This window comes from Phyllobates terribilis, unplaced genomic scaffold (assembly GCF_046119375.1).
Source record: "Phyllobates terribilis strain yellow unplaced genomic scaffold, ASM4611937v1 Scaffold_5__5_contigs__length_657084704, whole genome shotgun sequence".
NCBI classification, from domain to species: Eukaryota; Metazoa; Chordata; class Amphibia; order Anura; family Dendrobatidae; genus Phyllobates; species Phyllobates terribilis.
Window position 1 is genome coordinate 441127017 of NW_027362765.1, and position 14982 is coordinate 441141998.

Here is a 14982-nt window from a genome sequence, read left to right on the forward strand (position 1 = left end):
GTGGGGTTCAGTTCACCTCTCACTTCTGGAGAGCCACATGTAAGCTGCTGGACATTACCCTGGATTTCTCCTCCACTTACCACCCTCAGTCCAATGGTCAAGTGGAGCGGATCAATCAGATCTTGTCCAGCTACCTCCGGCACTTCGTTGATGCTCACCACTCGGACTGGGTGGATCTCTTACCATGGGCCGAGTTCTCTTATAACAACCATGAGAGCGAGTCCTCTTCCAAATCCCCGTTCTTTATAGTCGGTGGCCAACATCCCCGGATTCCACTTCCTGTCTCCGTTTCTGTGGACAACCCTGCTGCGGAGTCTCTTGTCAGCGAATTTTCTACTATTTGGGAGAGCACCAGGTCCGCTCTTCTTCTCTCCTCTGAGCGGATGAAGAGATATGCTGATAAGAGACGTCTGGATCCGCCCCAATTCCGTCCGGGAGACAAGGTTTGGCTCTCATCCAAACATGTGCGGCTCAAAGTACCCTCCTACAAGTTGGGTCCTCGATTCATCGGCCCCTTCGAAGTCCTCAGGCAAATTAACCCTGTGGCCTACAAATTAAAACTCCCGGCCACCCTACGGATCCCCAACTCCTTCCACGTATCTCTCCTCAAACCCGTTGTCTTTAACTTTTTTTCCAAAAATCCAGGTGCCCCTCCTGCTCCGGTTTCCGCTGATGACATCTTTGAGGTAGAGAGTATTCTGGCCTCCAAGAGGGTAAGAGGAAAAACCTTTTTTCTGGTAGATTGGAAGGGGTTTGGTCCTGAGGAGAGAACTTGGGAACCCAGGGAGAACATCAACGCCCCGCTTCTCCTTGAGAAATTTCTTTCTGGCCAAAAAAAGAGGGGGCCTAAAGGGGGGGGTACTGTAGCATCGGCGTCTCTGCCCCGTTCTAGGCAGAGACGCCGTCCCTCTCACCTCCCCGCTCCTGGCGCGGCGTCCTCCAGCGCTTCTCTCCCCGCTGCTTCCGGCACGCGCTCCTTCCCCGGCAGTGTGCTTAGGGCGCGCGCGCGCGCGCTCCCCCTCTCTTAAAGGGACCGCGCGCGCCGTCCTAAGGAGTCCCCGGCCAATTGCCGGAGGACCTCCCATATAAAAGGCACCTCCTCCAAAATGGAGGTGCCCGAGCAATGTTGTAGCACTGTTCACTACTCTGCTTCAGCCCTCAGGTCCCGTTGCCAGTTACCTGCCAGATACCTGCCAGATTCCTGCCAGTCTGCTGTCTAATTCCTGCCTGATATCCTGCTACCTGCCTGCTAGCCTGAGGTCCGACGGTCTGCCCTCCAACTTCTGTCAGTCTGTCTAAGGACCAGCTTGCCCGCTCACCTGGGAGCGCTCATCTGCTGCCTGTCTGCTAGCCTACCAGGAGGCTCTGCCGTCACGTGCTGTGACCTCCCGCCTGTCCAGAGACTCCTGCCCGCTCACCTGGGAGCGCTCATCTGCTACCTGTCTGTTGGTCTTCCTGGAGGCTCCGCCGTCACATGCTGTGACCACCCGTTTATCCAGAGACTCTCGCCTGCCCACCTGGGAGCTCACATCTATCATCTGCCGCCACAGGTCGTACCAATCCTTTACCCAGAGACTGCCCCGGTCACTTGCCGTGACCTCCTGCCCGTTCATCCAGAGACTGCCCCGGTCACTTGCCGTGACCTCCTGCCCGTTCATCCAAAGACTGCCCCGGTCACTTGCCGTGACCTCCTGCCCGTTCATCCAGAGACTGCCCCGGTCACTTGCCGTGACCTCCTGTCCGTTCATTCAGAGACTGTCTTAGTCACCTGCTGTGACTGCCTGCCCGTCTACCCTGGTCGCCACCCGCTCCCTTACAAGGACCGCCCCCTTGTATAGTAGCTCAGAGGTTCCGCCTCCCAGACCCGTTACAACCACTATAGGAGACCCGCTCCTTTATAATGGGAACATTTTTTTTACTGAGACCCTCCTCTATGTCTCTTCAAAGGGGTATTGGGTTGCGTCCAAATTTTTGGCAGCCCTTGCAGTCACTGGATACGCAATAACAGTATAGGAGACCCACTTGTTAATAATGGGAACAACAAAGCATAGTTGACTGATAGCTCTCTAACAATAGCGAGGGCCGACTGCTGGCCTTTTAAGAATAGTAAGGGCCGTCTGATGTCCCTATATAAAATAGGCTTTATGACTTTCAGAGTCCCTCCATCATAAATAAAACATGATGTGTCTGATGATGTGTCACACACTACATTGCCTGATAAGGTTTAAAATGTTAAAATGACATTTCCCGGTGAATGCATTTGTCTTAAAAAATAACGTAAAAAAAACAAAACAATAGGATCTTTATTTAGTATAAAAAACAGCGTCACCAATTTAACCTCAATGTAATCACATTGTTCAGCTCATGCACCTCCTCCTCCATCTCCGAAATGACCACACCAGTCACAAGCTGACAGCACTGCAGCACTGCCTTGGCCAAGCGGCAACAGGCTGTGCTGAAGATAACATGTTTAATGCTTAATTGACAAACCGCCCAGCGCTGCAGAGTTGTTGAAAACTGTAACACAGCCGCCTGATCTGTTGCTCTCACCGCTGAACATACAGCCAGGCATGATCGTGTGTGACAATGGGGGGAATGGTGACGGAGAAATGACAGCCAGAGTAGATACGGTTTCCCTCTATGCCAGTCCTTTCACCAAGCTAAATACAACTCTCAGCAAAAAACGTGGACTGGCTCCGTACCGTCCCTGGCCACATTCACCTGTCCACGTGTTTGTGGTTAGGCGGTCCTTTCCAGTAAGTGCACTGGGGAGGGCACGGGTAATGTTGTGGGACCCGTGCTTGTGGAAGGCGGAGACGATACTGGGAGGTTGTGAAAAGCTTCCGCCTCCACGAGCTTAAAAGGCCATATTTCAAGTGCAAGCAGCTGCCCAGAAATCTGGCAGTTTAGTGTTGCAGCCTGTGGGTGGGTGGCTGGCTGGCTGCATACTTGCAGTTGCATTCCAAGTAACAGAAAACTAAGCAGATGGTGGCCTCTATCATCATCATGGCCTCACCTCGGCATTATGAACTCTCCTGAAGGAGAAGCCAGTTCTCTGGTGGGCCCGTCCAACCCTGCCGAGAAGCAGCCCTGGCTAAGAAAAGAGTAGCGGAAGGTTCCCGGACACTCTATGGCTGCTTTTTTAATGTGGATCGGCCATACTTATGCATGTTATTTCTTAAACCGCATTACAGATCAGGCCATTGTCCAACTCTGTATTCAAGAAATGAAATGCGCAAAGAAAGATGTTTGTGTGTGTCAAAGCACCAATGACAAGTGCGAGTTGATGTTGGATGGGCTGCCATTGCTTCTGCAACAAGCAAGTGGGTGGGTGGGTGGCTGGCTGCATACTTGCGCTTGTGTTCCAAGGAATGGGGTAGGGACAACTGAACGCTGCACTGGGACAAGGACGTGAACGGTGATTGTTGCAAGTCTGCAGCAACAGTTGCATGGCGGGAGGCATCTTCGCATGCGCCAAGGATCACTTATGATGGGCACACTTTTAGGCAGTGACCTGGGAGTCAGAGATGCTTCCAGAGGTCTTCCCCATGCTCTTCCCATGTATTTTCAGCACTGTATGCATGTATCTGATGTGTCACACACCACATGGCCAGATAAGGTTGTAAAGTGTTAAAATGACATTTCCCAGTGAATGCATTTGTCTTTGTTGAAAGCAATGCAAAAGTGTAAAAACGCATCAAAAACGTGTGAACATAGCCCAAGGTGTGGAGGAGTATTTTTGTTTTTGATTATTTATTTTGCTTTAAATACATTGTACATGTCATGGAAAGGATGTTCCTTAACATATTTCCCAGGAAAATTCATTTTGGTTTCGTTTTGGTATGTTTTATTGTGAGTCCGTAAAAGTGGCGTAATACCTCTGACAACGTTGTTGACAGCAGTGACCTGGGAGTCAGAGATGCTTCCATGGGTCTTCCCCATGCTGTCCCCATGTCATTTGAGCACTGTTCCCATCGATTTGGGCAATTTTTAGGCCCTCTGCAGACCGCCGGGGGGAGCCACCTAAAAAATGCTCGAGTTTCCCATAGACTTACATTGGGCTCGTTGCTCGGGTCGAGCACCCAAGTATTCCAATTTGCTCGACCCGAGCAACGAGTACCCGAGAATTTTAGTGCTCACTCATCACTACTGGCTCCAATTTCCCCAGCGTATCCAGTTCAAACTACTAACACTGACCTATAAAGCCATCCATAACTTCTCTCCTCCGTACATCTCTGAACTAATCTCCTGATATATTCCCTTACGTAATCTCCGGTCCTCCCAAGACCTCTTTCTCTCCTCCACACTTATTCGTTTCTCAACCAATCGCCTCCAAGATTTCTCCCGAATATCCCCCATCCTATGGAATTCTGTGCCTCAACACATCCGATTAGCCTCCACACTTGGATCCATCAGACGGACCCTGAAAACCCATCTCTTCAAACAAGCTTACAGCCTGCCATGACCTCGCTGCCACCTCAACAACACCGGAGCTACTGCAATCCCCCAACCTACTGTCTCCTTTCCCATTCCTGTAGAATGTAAGCCAGCAAGGGCAGGGTCCTCTTCCCTCCGTACCAGTCTATCATTGTTAGTTTGTTTACTGTAAGTGATATCTGTATTTGGTATGTAACCCCTTCTTATGTACAGCGCCATGGAAGCAATGGCGCTATATAAATAAATAATAATAATATTAATGCTGTACATGGCACAAATGAGGGACAGTACCATGCAGGGGCTCAATTACTATTATGTGGGGACTTGGGGCACAATAGTGCCTCTGTGGGGATATTAATGAGTGGCAGCACTAATAATATTGGGGCAGGGCACTATTATTGTTGTGTGGGAATGCAAAAAGATTTTTTAACGCACATTTTTCTGACAGCTATTTCTCCTGATTTACCTACACACATGAATGCTCGACCAAGCATTGTTGTGTTTTTTATGGTGAGAGGCGAGTAAGCCACTGGCAGATTCCTATGTCAGTAGCTTACTTCCTGGAAAACAAAGGATCAGGCATACAAATTGAACATGCCGAATCTTTGTACCCCAAGGAGCATCTGTTGGGAGAGTGGAGGACCCCATACACATTAGATAGTTGTCTGGTTCCTCTGACACCAGCAGGTGCCACCTACTTGTCTGTGTATGGGGGCCCTTTATTCACTGATTTTGGCAGTAAATTCCTAAACTAAATTGCAAAGTCGATAAAAAATGGAAAAATTTGACTCATGAATTTGACGCTAGACAGTTAACTGAATTTTATTCATTATGTCTGTAAATACGTTGCAACTTCTGGATTTGCCTTCATAAAGAACTATTAAAATGAAAGTACTGAAACCTGTTCAATAAGCCAAGAATACTGCCACAAATTCTGAATGGAAAAGTAGAAAAAGAAATGTGTGTTTGCTATGAAAGAGCATATGGTGGAAGGGACAATGTGCACAGATCTTATCTGATGGGTGAGAAGTACAGGATAAAAGCCCTAATATAACCTCCTACAATACAAATCGGCATGATCTTAGAGACTTTTATCAGAATCCAGTCACTCTATTCTTATTTGAGGGAACTGGGTTTTATATGAGGCTTTAACCCCTAAACTGTGTTCAGTTGCTGTAACAACAAGCAACATGTCTGAACAGTAAAACATTGACGTCTCTGTGACCGACAAGATCTAGATGACTATTTAGTAGCACCCATCAGTATCATATCTCCAAAAAGGGGTGCAAATCTCTCAAGTCCTTGTTTTGGCAGAGTTTGGGCCCCAATACACATTAGATACTGTCCACCAAATGATTAATCAGGTGACAGCTATTTCTCCCGACTCCCCCATACACAGGAATGCTTGGGTCAGTAGAACTCTTCTACATTCTCTACAAGAGAGCCGATGATGAACTCCTCTGGAAGTGGCTGATCTCTCGGGAGAATAGAAGGATTGGCTAATGAAATTCAAAAGGCTGAATCCTACTCTTTCCTGACATCATCTGTTGGGGGAGAGTGAAAAGGACTCAATCACATTAGACTGTCATCCGATCCCACCGATATTGGCAGCTTTGGCAGACTTTAGTCCAATATACCTGGGGGGCCTTTAGGCTCTTGTGCTCATTGCATCAGAATTCTAAGTTCAGCATACGACATCATTTGAAAATGTATTCATTTTTGATCATGCAAATTTTTGGGATGTATCTAGTATATTAAAGTCTGTGACATAGAAATCCGCCAAAGCAAGAAATGTTACATAGCTTACTTTGCAGGAAAGGTGAGGTAACAGTATAAATCCTTTATTTTAAGCACATTCTTCATTTCATGGTTTAGCAAAAAAACTGTATAGTTATGCCAAGTGTGAACATACCCGATATATACAGCTCATCAGTATGAATGAGCAATTACAGTGCATGTAAAGCCAATGATGATGCATCAATAAACCACATTGCCTTACCAAGGGTATTTAGATACAGGGATAGGGCACCAAAATGAATCGTTAGCTCGGGTGAAAGAAAGTCTATCCTAGAACATTAGATTGGCCAAACCTGTTGGTTTTACTCTACAAGGAGGTGTCTCAACTGACGTGAAAAGGAATCAACTCTTGGCTATTATGTGAGATCTGTCTCCTTTGGAGCTATCCGACAGAGGCTTATTCTCCAATTCCAACTGAGAGGGCAGAGCTTTCCTGACCAAAAGTGATCTCCATGTGTATGGCCACCTTCAAGTTGGCACCTGATGCAAAAATAATGCAACATACAGTACAGACGAAAAGTTTGGACACACCTTCTCATTTAAAGATTTTTCTGTATTTTCATGACTTTGAAAATTGTACATTCACACTGAAGACATCAAAACTATGAATTAGCACATGTGGAATTATATACTTAACAAAAAAGTGTGAAACAACTGAAAATATGTCTTATATTCTAGGTTCTTCAAAGTAGCCACCTTTTGCTTTGATGACGGCTTTGCACACTCTTGGCATTCTCTTGATGAGCTTCAAGAGGTAGTCACCGGAAATGGTCTTCCATCAATCTTGAAGGAGTTCCCAGTGATGCTTAGCACTTGTTGGCCCTTTTGCCTTCACTCTGCGGTCCAGCTCACCCCAAACCATCTCGATTGGGTTCAGGTCTGGTGACTGTGGAGGCCAGGTCTGTACTGTACATTAAGCCTGAGATCCAGGTTACACCAATAAATTCCTTAGAAGCCACTTTCCAATATGACAGATAGTAGACAATAGCCTTACAATTTGGGGCAAATTGAATTTGCTTCAAATTTTACAGAAAATTCAGATTTATCAGAATTAGATACATTTTTGCAAAATGTTTTGTATAAACCTAGCAAAAATTTAACTAGATTCTAAAGTTTTGGAAAAGGGTCTAAAAGAAATGAAAAAATTGGTAATCAACTAACTAGCTGTACAGACCCGCTATGCTATCCATTTGACTTCTGGCATCTTGGGCACATCTGGCGTTGATTAGGTCCCATAACAACGTGATGATGCAGGGAGATGCTCTTCATGACATCACATAAGGCTTAGTCATGATGTTTCACGCACCGTCATGATATGTGTTTCCAAAGATGCCGGAAAACAGAGTCAGACTGAAGTCTTGATTGAAGTACAGCAGGGAGGTACAGAGGGACAGATCAAGGAAGGTCACTTCTTATATTCTGGGGACTGCATAAACCTCAGCGCATAATAAAGTACACTTGATTCATATAAAAAAAATCAATGAGAATTGAATTTCCCAGTCATACTTGAGCGAATCTGCCAGATTCATCAGTTTGATCAACATGATTAAGCTCACTGCCCAATCCCAGTTTCTGGTGCTCGTTCCCCCCAGTAAAGAGCACATGCTCTACACCCCAGCATATTTACTCTACTATGATGCAGGACATCTCAAAAAGAACTTATATTGTAACTTTGTTGCAGAGAAAATCAAGGCAGTGTCCCCAAATTAAAGAATGAAACAGGTCTGGCCAGCTTCTCTCCTCTGGCATCTTCCAGGCACAATTTCCCGTTGATTTAGCCTTCAGCGTGCTGAACTTGGCATTTGTCAGAGGAGAGGATTATTCAAGGTGGCCTCTCTTGTCAGTCTGCCTTTTACCTCTACAACCTGGAACCAGGAAATACTTGGAATAGTGCACGTCTTTCATTGAGTACAATATAATGTAAACCAATGAAACGTTCATTGATGGAAAATGCGACACTTCAGATTATTGCTGATTAAAACAGAACAATCTTTTCTTTGCCTTCGAGCTGGAAAACTATTTTTTCCAAGAATGAATATGAAATGTCTACATGTTTCATTTAAAGCACTTAACTTCCAAAAAGTGACATGATTGGCAGCGTACTCAGGAAACTGTGCGAGTCTGGTTTTAATTGAGCATACTATATCAATACAGAGGAACGTGGGCTTGGAAAGAAAAATGCAGTCGTGTTTAGATCCCTTTATCTACTACAGTATGAAAAGAGGCTAAAGACGTATTATCGAATACATGGCTAACTCGTCCAGAGCACAGTGGTAGGATTGCTTTTTTATGGCTCATCCACTCTGGTGCAGTTTTTTTTTACAGCTTCTATGGCTGTAAGTACATAGGTTGTAATGAGTGTGATCACAACCTGCAGCCTAAATGCTACCGTCTACATTTAACTAAAGTTGGCCAAACCCCCCGATATCGGAAGGATAAGCCAACTGTCTAATTTGTACAGATGATGTCGGAGAAAAAATGTTCCAGACATATTTCCAATGTCCGATCCTTTTGTTCTGCTGGAGATAAGCCGCCGCCAGAAGAGTCTGACAGTGGCTCGCCCATAGAGAATATAGGTGGGCTTGGCCGAGCTGAGCATTCCTGTGTATAGGAAGAGATAACTGATAGCCAAACTATTGTTCAGCCAATTTATAATTTGTATGGGGCGTAACGGCTGGCCATAGACATTAGACAGCTGTCCGCCAAACATTTGTTCAGCAGACAGCTGTCTCTCCCAGCTACCTCATACACTTAAGCACTTGGCTCGAACAAGTGTTCATGTGTTTTCAATGGGGAGAGAGGAGAAGGCTGCTGCCATAGGTTTATCTCCTCTCCTACTTTTCCCCAACATCATCTGTGTAAAGAGAATCAGAAGGTCCCAAACACTTCAGAAGTTTTGATCTAATGTGTATGGAAGCCTTAAAGCAGTTGTCCGATATACAAATTAATTTTCCTCCTAAATCGCTATCTACTTAATGCCATTATCTAAACTATTTTCTAATATTTTAATTTAAAATTCTCTATCCTTCCCTTACTACACTATCTAACTGCTTTGCTTTTTTTCCGTACTTCTTATTTGATGATGCTTCATTTGAGAATTCCAGTGCATGCTGGGATACTCAAGTGAAACGTCATCAGGAATCAGAAGTTGTGGTCACTGGTGCAGTCCCTGCCCCCTCCCCAAAACTAAGCATCATCGGTGACTCTCATTTTAGGGGCTGGGCTAGTCCCTGCCTGATGTGTGCTGTGTAATGTGCACAATGACTGCGCACACACACTCTGTTGCCGGCTCAGATCAGTAGTAATGAGCCAGCAACAGAACAAACTTTTAGTGTGTGTTGCAAAACTACCCAGCATGCAGAAACTAGCGCCGCCCCCGCAAGTGATATGATATGGGGGTGGCATCGGTCTTTGCACGCCAGGTATTCTGACACTGTGCAATAAACAAAAACAAAATTTTGTATGGCTGTAGGAATTTCATGATACATAAATTGTTTTGCTGTTTTCAAATCAATTCTAGGGACCGCAACCCTCTAAACACCCCAAATTGGAAAGTGACTAGAACGATTCCAAAGAAGTCGACTTTTCTCTGAAACTGTTGAATGGATTGGTTTGAAAATTTCGTCAGTAATGGTCGATTGCCTATCATTTGTGATCCTGTCAAGTTCGACCGCCTACGATAAAATCTACCCCTCCGGTGCACCACTAAACGCAAACCCTCCCCAAAGGGTTGAAAATGGGGTGATAATGATAACCTTGGTAGAATCAGTATGCTTTCAAAGGCGCCAAAAAATGTCTGGAAGCTAGTCAAAAAATCGGAATGTTTATCCCAATTTTCAGAGGTTTTACATGTATACCCCCTAGAATTTCCCCCCTAAAACGCCATGTTATGCAAAGAGGCAAACATTATGTTCATCTCCTCACATCTACTGATCATTCTAACTAATTTGCATCATCAGATTACCCGTCAAAAGCCATCAAGGGGTAAAAACACCCTTAACATCCCCCCTCATATAAGTCGGGGGTTTGGGGCATTTCGGACACAGTCAGCATGGATTGTTGTGTGTAATGCTGTAGTAAGGTATGCCACACATTTTTGTGGCACTACTGGTACCTAAACCCTCATTTTGGGGGGAAACACGAAAAGGACCCCAAATTTCAACCCAAAACTTGGGTCAAAAGGTAGTGTAAACCCCCTCTCCATTCTCCCAAAACCCCATTACTGTATGAAAGAAGCTGAGAAGTGATATTAGAGTAGCAGGGGCTTGCACAGGTAGATAATGCTTATTTATTTTTTTAAGAATTATTTACCTTTGTCCCATTTTTACAGGAGTCGGATTCTAAATTTTCAACAGGTCAAAATTATTCCCATCTCAGTCATTTATAGCATATCTCAAGACAATAATGGAGTAGGGGCAGGACGGTAACAGAATAGGGGCAGGGGTGGTCATCCCCATTCTTGTGACCTATGGGGGGACTACTGATCATTTGAGCCCACCAATGTGCCATCAGTTGGGATAACCCCCTTTAAAATGTCTCCAAACCACAACTTCACTTTAATCTTATATAAGATCTCAAGACACGTTCTTATCTACTGCAGGATTTTCCAGCAGATTTTATTTGGTCTTTAAAGCTGGTTTGGAGTCAAGTATTCTTTTACATTCCTCTGGATTACATCAAGATCACAGGGCAGGGGAAACTTTACAGCTACAGCGATATACGCTCTTCATTCTTCTACAAAAATAAACCTTTCACCCATAAAATACAATCACATCCAGGTTCACCTCTGCTGGTCTCCTCAGCACATGTATAGTGAGTGACACAGTGTTTCTGGGAGTTAGTAATACTCCATAGCAGAATATACATTATTGCATTATTCCTGTCTATATATCCAACTAAAACAATGTCAACTATAGCAAATGATGATACAAATGATATTCCATGCATCAATTATAATATATAGCCAACGCAAGTAGTCCATAGAACAAGGAGAAGATGCAATATAGAGAGCACAGCATTGGTGAGATTCCCTAAGAACACCTTTTCCTACAATTTGAGATCAACTTGTCCATTTACCATCCAAAAAAATATATAAATACTGCTTCTTTAAATTTTGTCCCTAAGAGCTGACCTCAGGGGGGATGTCTGCCTGAGGAATAGGAGATATTGAATGTTAGTTTACTATTTACAAGTGCAGCTTTTACAGCCATTTATTTTTAGCTAAAGTCTGTATTGGGTCCAATTTGTAAGAAAAAAGCTACATAAAAAAACTACATATGTTAATACAGAACAGAAGTTATGAAAGTCATGTACGTATATATCATCATGCGATATGTAAAGCATGTATGTAAAAAGCATGCCTTTCCCCTCCCTTTCATTCTTTCCTATAAGGCTGGATTCACACACAGCATTTTACAGAATTCTTCAATCAAGTTTTATTTTTTTGGGAGGGGAGAACCAAAGACGTCATGGTTTCCTGTGGTGAGCATATTATTAAGTCTAAAGACAGATTTTCAATTTTGGGGGTAAGTACCAGCAGAGCCGAAACTCATTTTCCACTGTGTTTTTTACACAAAAAAACCATTGCATTTTGTAGAGTGGATGAGATTTCCTGAAAACGAATGGCCACTGTGTGTAAAAAGTGCTGCAGAACTTGAGTTCGATCACACGACCGTATTTTTGGTCCGAGTGCTGTCCGTAAAAAAACGGATAGTACTCAGACCAATGTAATTAAATGGGGCAGTTCAGATGAGCGATTTTTATCACTGATCGAATCTACCTGTGAAAAAAATCCCAGCATGTGTGAGTTTCTTCCGTAAATCGGATGAGACTCAGACTCACCCATTCAAGTCTATGGGTGCGTAAAAAAAATCGGATGCTGTACGTAGCTACTGTATAGCATCATATTGTTACTGATACATTGTAATTCTGTAACATAGGAAACTGTAAATGGTCTTGTAAAAGATTAATGGCTGCGATGGTAAAAAAACGGATTGCACATGAATGACAAATGAGAAAAAAAATCCTCCCACTTCTCTGGATGAAACTGAACAATTTTTTGTACGCTCGTGTAAACTTACCCTTTTGGTGAGTTTTTTCCCTATGGACTTCTATAGGAAGCATGAAAAGAACATATAAAATCGAAATTGTGTTAAGTGTGGAATTGGCATTAAAAAACGCTTTAAAAAATGCTGCATACTAAATAAAGGAAAAGCGTATCCTAAAAATGCAGCAAAAACGCAACACATTGAGCAGATTGCTATTGTGTATTTTGGTGAGAATGCCTGTAAAAAATGCATTTTCACTACAAGAAGAGCCTTGTTGTGGCTTTTTTTTTTTTCAAATGTTGCTTGCTTAGGGTATAACATTTTTTTCTTTTTTTTAATTTTTCCCCTAATGTTTTCTAAAGAACTTTAAAAAAAGGCAGAAAAAAAAGTTTTAAATGTTATGAAAAAAATCTATAAAAATGCATACATTTAAAAAAAAAATGTTGAAAAGACAGTGTGTGTGATTAAGTGCTAACCATAGTTCCCTAAGACAATGCTGCTTTTGAAAATACAATATATCATAAAGTTTGAGATTGGAACATAGATGCTGCACATATAGATGTGGTCACTTTGTTTTCATCTTCATTCATGCTCTTTGCACAGTTTCTGTATATCTTGATGACAAACTCATCTTCACCCAACAAACTGAACTCAACTACATCTGTATGTATCTTCTTGCATGCCATTTACTATGTGTGTAAAGTAAGAAACACCAGTCTGAGATGTATCAATTTCACAAAAATCAGAAATGGAATTAATTAAATGGTAATGTTTTAAAAAAAAAATCACAGTTAAAAATGCTGCAAATAGTTTATATGAGCAAATAAGGATTTAATAATTGAATTTAAAAAAATGTTAAATAAATTTATTAATGCATTAAATAGTAATTCGTTCTAAGGAAACAATTACAAAGATGCATTTCTTTTTGTAGAAAGGCTGCAGCAGGGATAGAGGTAGAGAGGGTCCTTACCTGCTGCACAGTCTGGCCAGGCAGGCACAGCTGGATGTGGCTGCTTATCTGCGTGTCAGGAGGTGCTGGGAATCAGTCAGGAGGAGTTTGTTTTACCACTGATGTGTTAAAGGGTTACAACCTCTGCAGTGTGCGACTCCGCTTTTCCAATACCCTTTATAATGTCTCCTGTTTGAATGAGAAGTAGTGATGTCAAACTGAAATGTGATTCCTCCCAGACCCATCCCCCTATCCGCAGACCACTGTTCAGATCTCTCAGTGCTGGGCTTTCTCTCCACTGCTCCTTATACAAAGCAATACAGGATACACATACTACACTACCAACAAGCGGTGCATTGATGGAAGTCGTAGGGTCTGTGCACATTACGTCTGAGTCTGAGACTTTCATCAGTAATGTACATCAAGAAGATTTCCCGACATATACCTCTGGTGGAAGGCTTGACATAAGCTATTGCCTGGGTATACAGTATAGTATGTTGTCCATAGAGTAATATTGTAAAAAAATTGTATATTCTATGGTGGAGATCAGCGAATCTTTTGGAATCTGAATTCGCCAACTTTGTCACATTATTCTCGAAATATTTGAAGCTCTTCAATTGCCCATTGACTGTATCCAACCCCTTTCAAGCTTTTTAACTGAAATCCAGCCTTAGTAATGTCAAAGTGACTCTAACATATATGGCTGAATGGATAGTAACTGTTTTTCACTGCTGTGCTGTCATACACTATAATGTTTATTCAGTGTTTATGGCTTTCTCTCCCTAAATGCCACGAGACACATTAGGTGGCTGTCGGGAGAAAGATGATTTGACCAGTCGTTTGGCCGTCATCCATTTTTGCTGTCTCCCCCATATACTGGAGCACTCGATCGGCCAAGTGCCCCTCTGTTCTCTATGAGAGTGCTGTCCCCAGACATGCCAGATCGATATTTCCTCTGACAATTAATTATTCTGGGCTCCCATACACATTATAACAGTGGGTTCAGCCAACATTAGTCTAATGTTTATGGGGGCTTCACTTGCTTTTTTTCTTGCTATTGTCTTTTTTGCAGACGACACCCTAAGGCCACGGCCCTACTATCAGTATTTGGTCAGTATTCGGTCAGTATTTTTTCTCAGGAGTGGGAGCCAAAACCAGGTGAGGAACAATCAGAGAAAAGGTATAAAAGAAACAAGTCACCAATTCTGCATTTATCACCCACTCCTGAGAAAAAATACTGACCAAATACTGACCAAATACTGATAGTGGGGCTGTGGCCTTAATGTAAGTGTCTCCTAAGAGAAAGGATACACAGCTGATTTTGCTAGGGAAAGCTGCAGCCGAATAGAAATGTCCCCATCTAATGCTGCTGCAAGGGAAATGTGGCTCATAGAGAGCGTCCTGGTTGGCCTGTAGACAGGGATTTTCTTGATGAGTCAATCCCTTTAATTCCTGCAACTCTAGTGAAAGTGAAAGAAACTCATCTACAGACAGACAGGATTCTCTGGGGCTTGCGCCGGAAGTGATTTGCATACATGCGATCACGTGAGACTAGACGTGTGTGGCCTCGCTCAGTACAAGTGAATTTAGCAACGTTGGACAAGTCTTGTCGGAATGTGGCCAGATCTCATACTTGAGTTCACATGATCGTCTGTTCTCGGCGCTGACACCGGAGAATCCTAACAGCTCGAAGTGTGCTCGCTGTCAGGATTCATAAGTCTGCAGTAATATAGAGTGATTATAGACTTTAGC

At 43.3% G+C, this 14982-nt stretch overlaps 1 protein-coding gene across 1 annotated transcript in view; it reads right to left on the reverse strand.

Annotated features, from left to right (window-relative positions):
• Positions 1-13446, reverse strand: part of KAZALD1 (Kazal type serine peptidase inhibitor domain 1) — a 95840-nt gene extending 82394 nt beyond the window's left edge. The window contains exon 1 of the mRNA XM_073685290.1: positions 13252-13446. The gene's annotated coding sequence lies outside the window, so the exon portion shown is untranslated. The remainder of the gene's footprint in view (positions 1-13251) is intronic.
• Positions 13447-14982: the final 1536 nt, after the last annotated feature.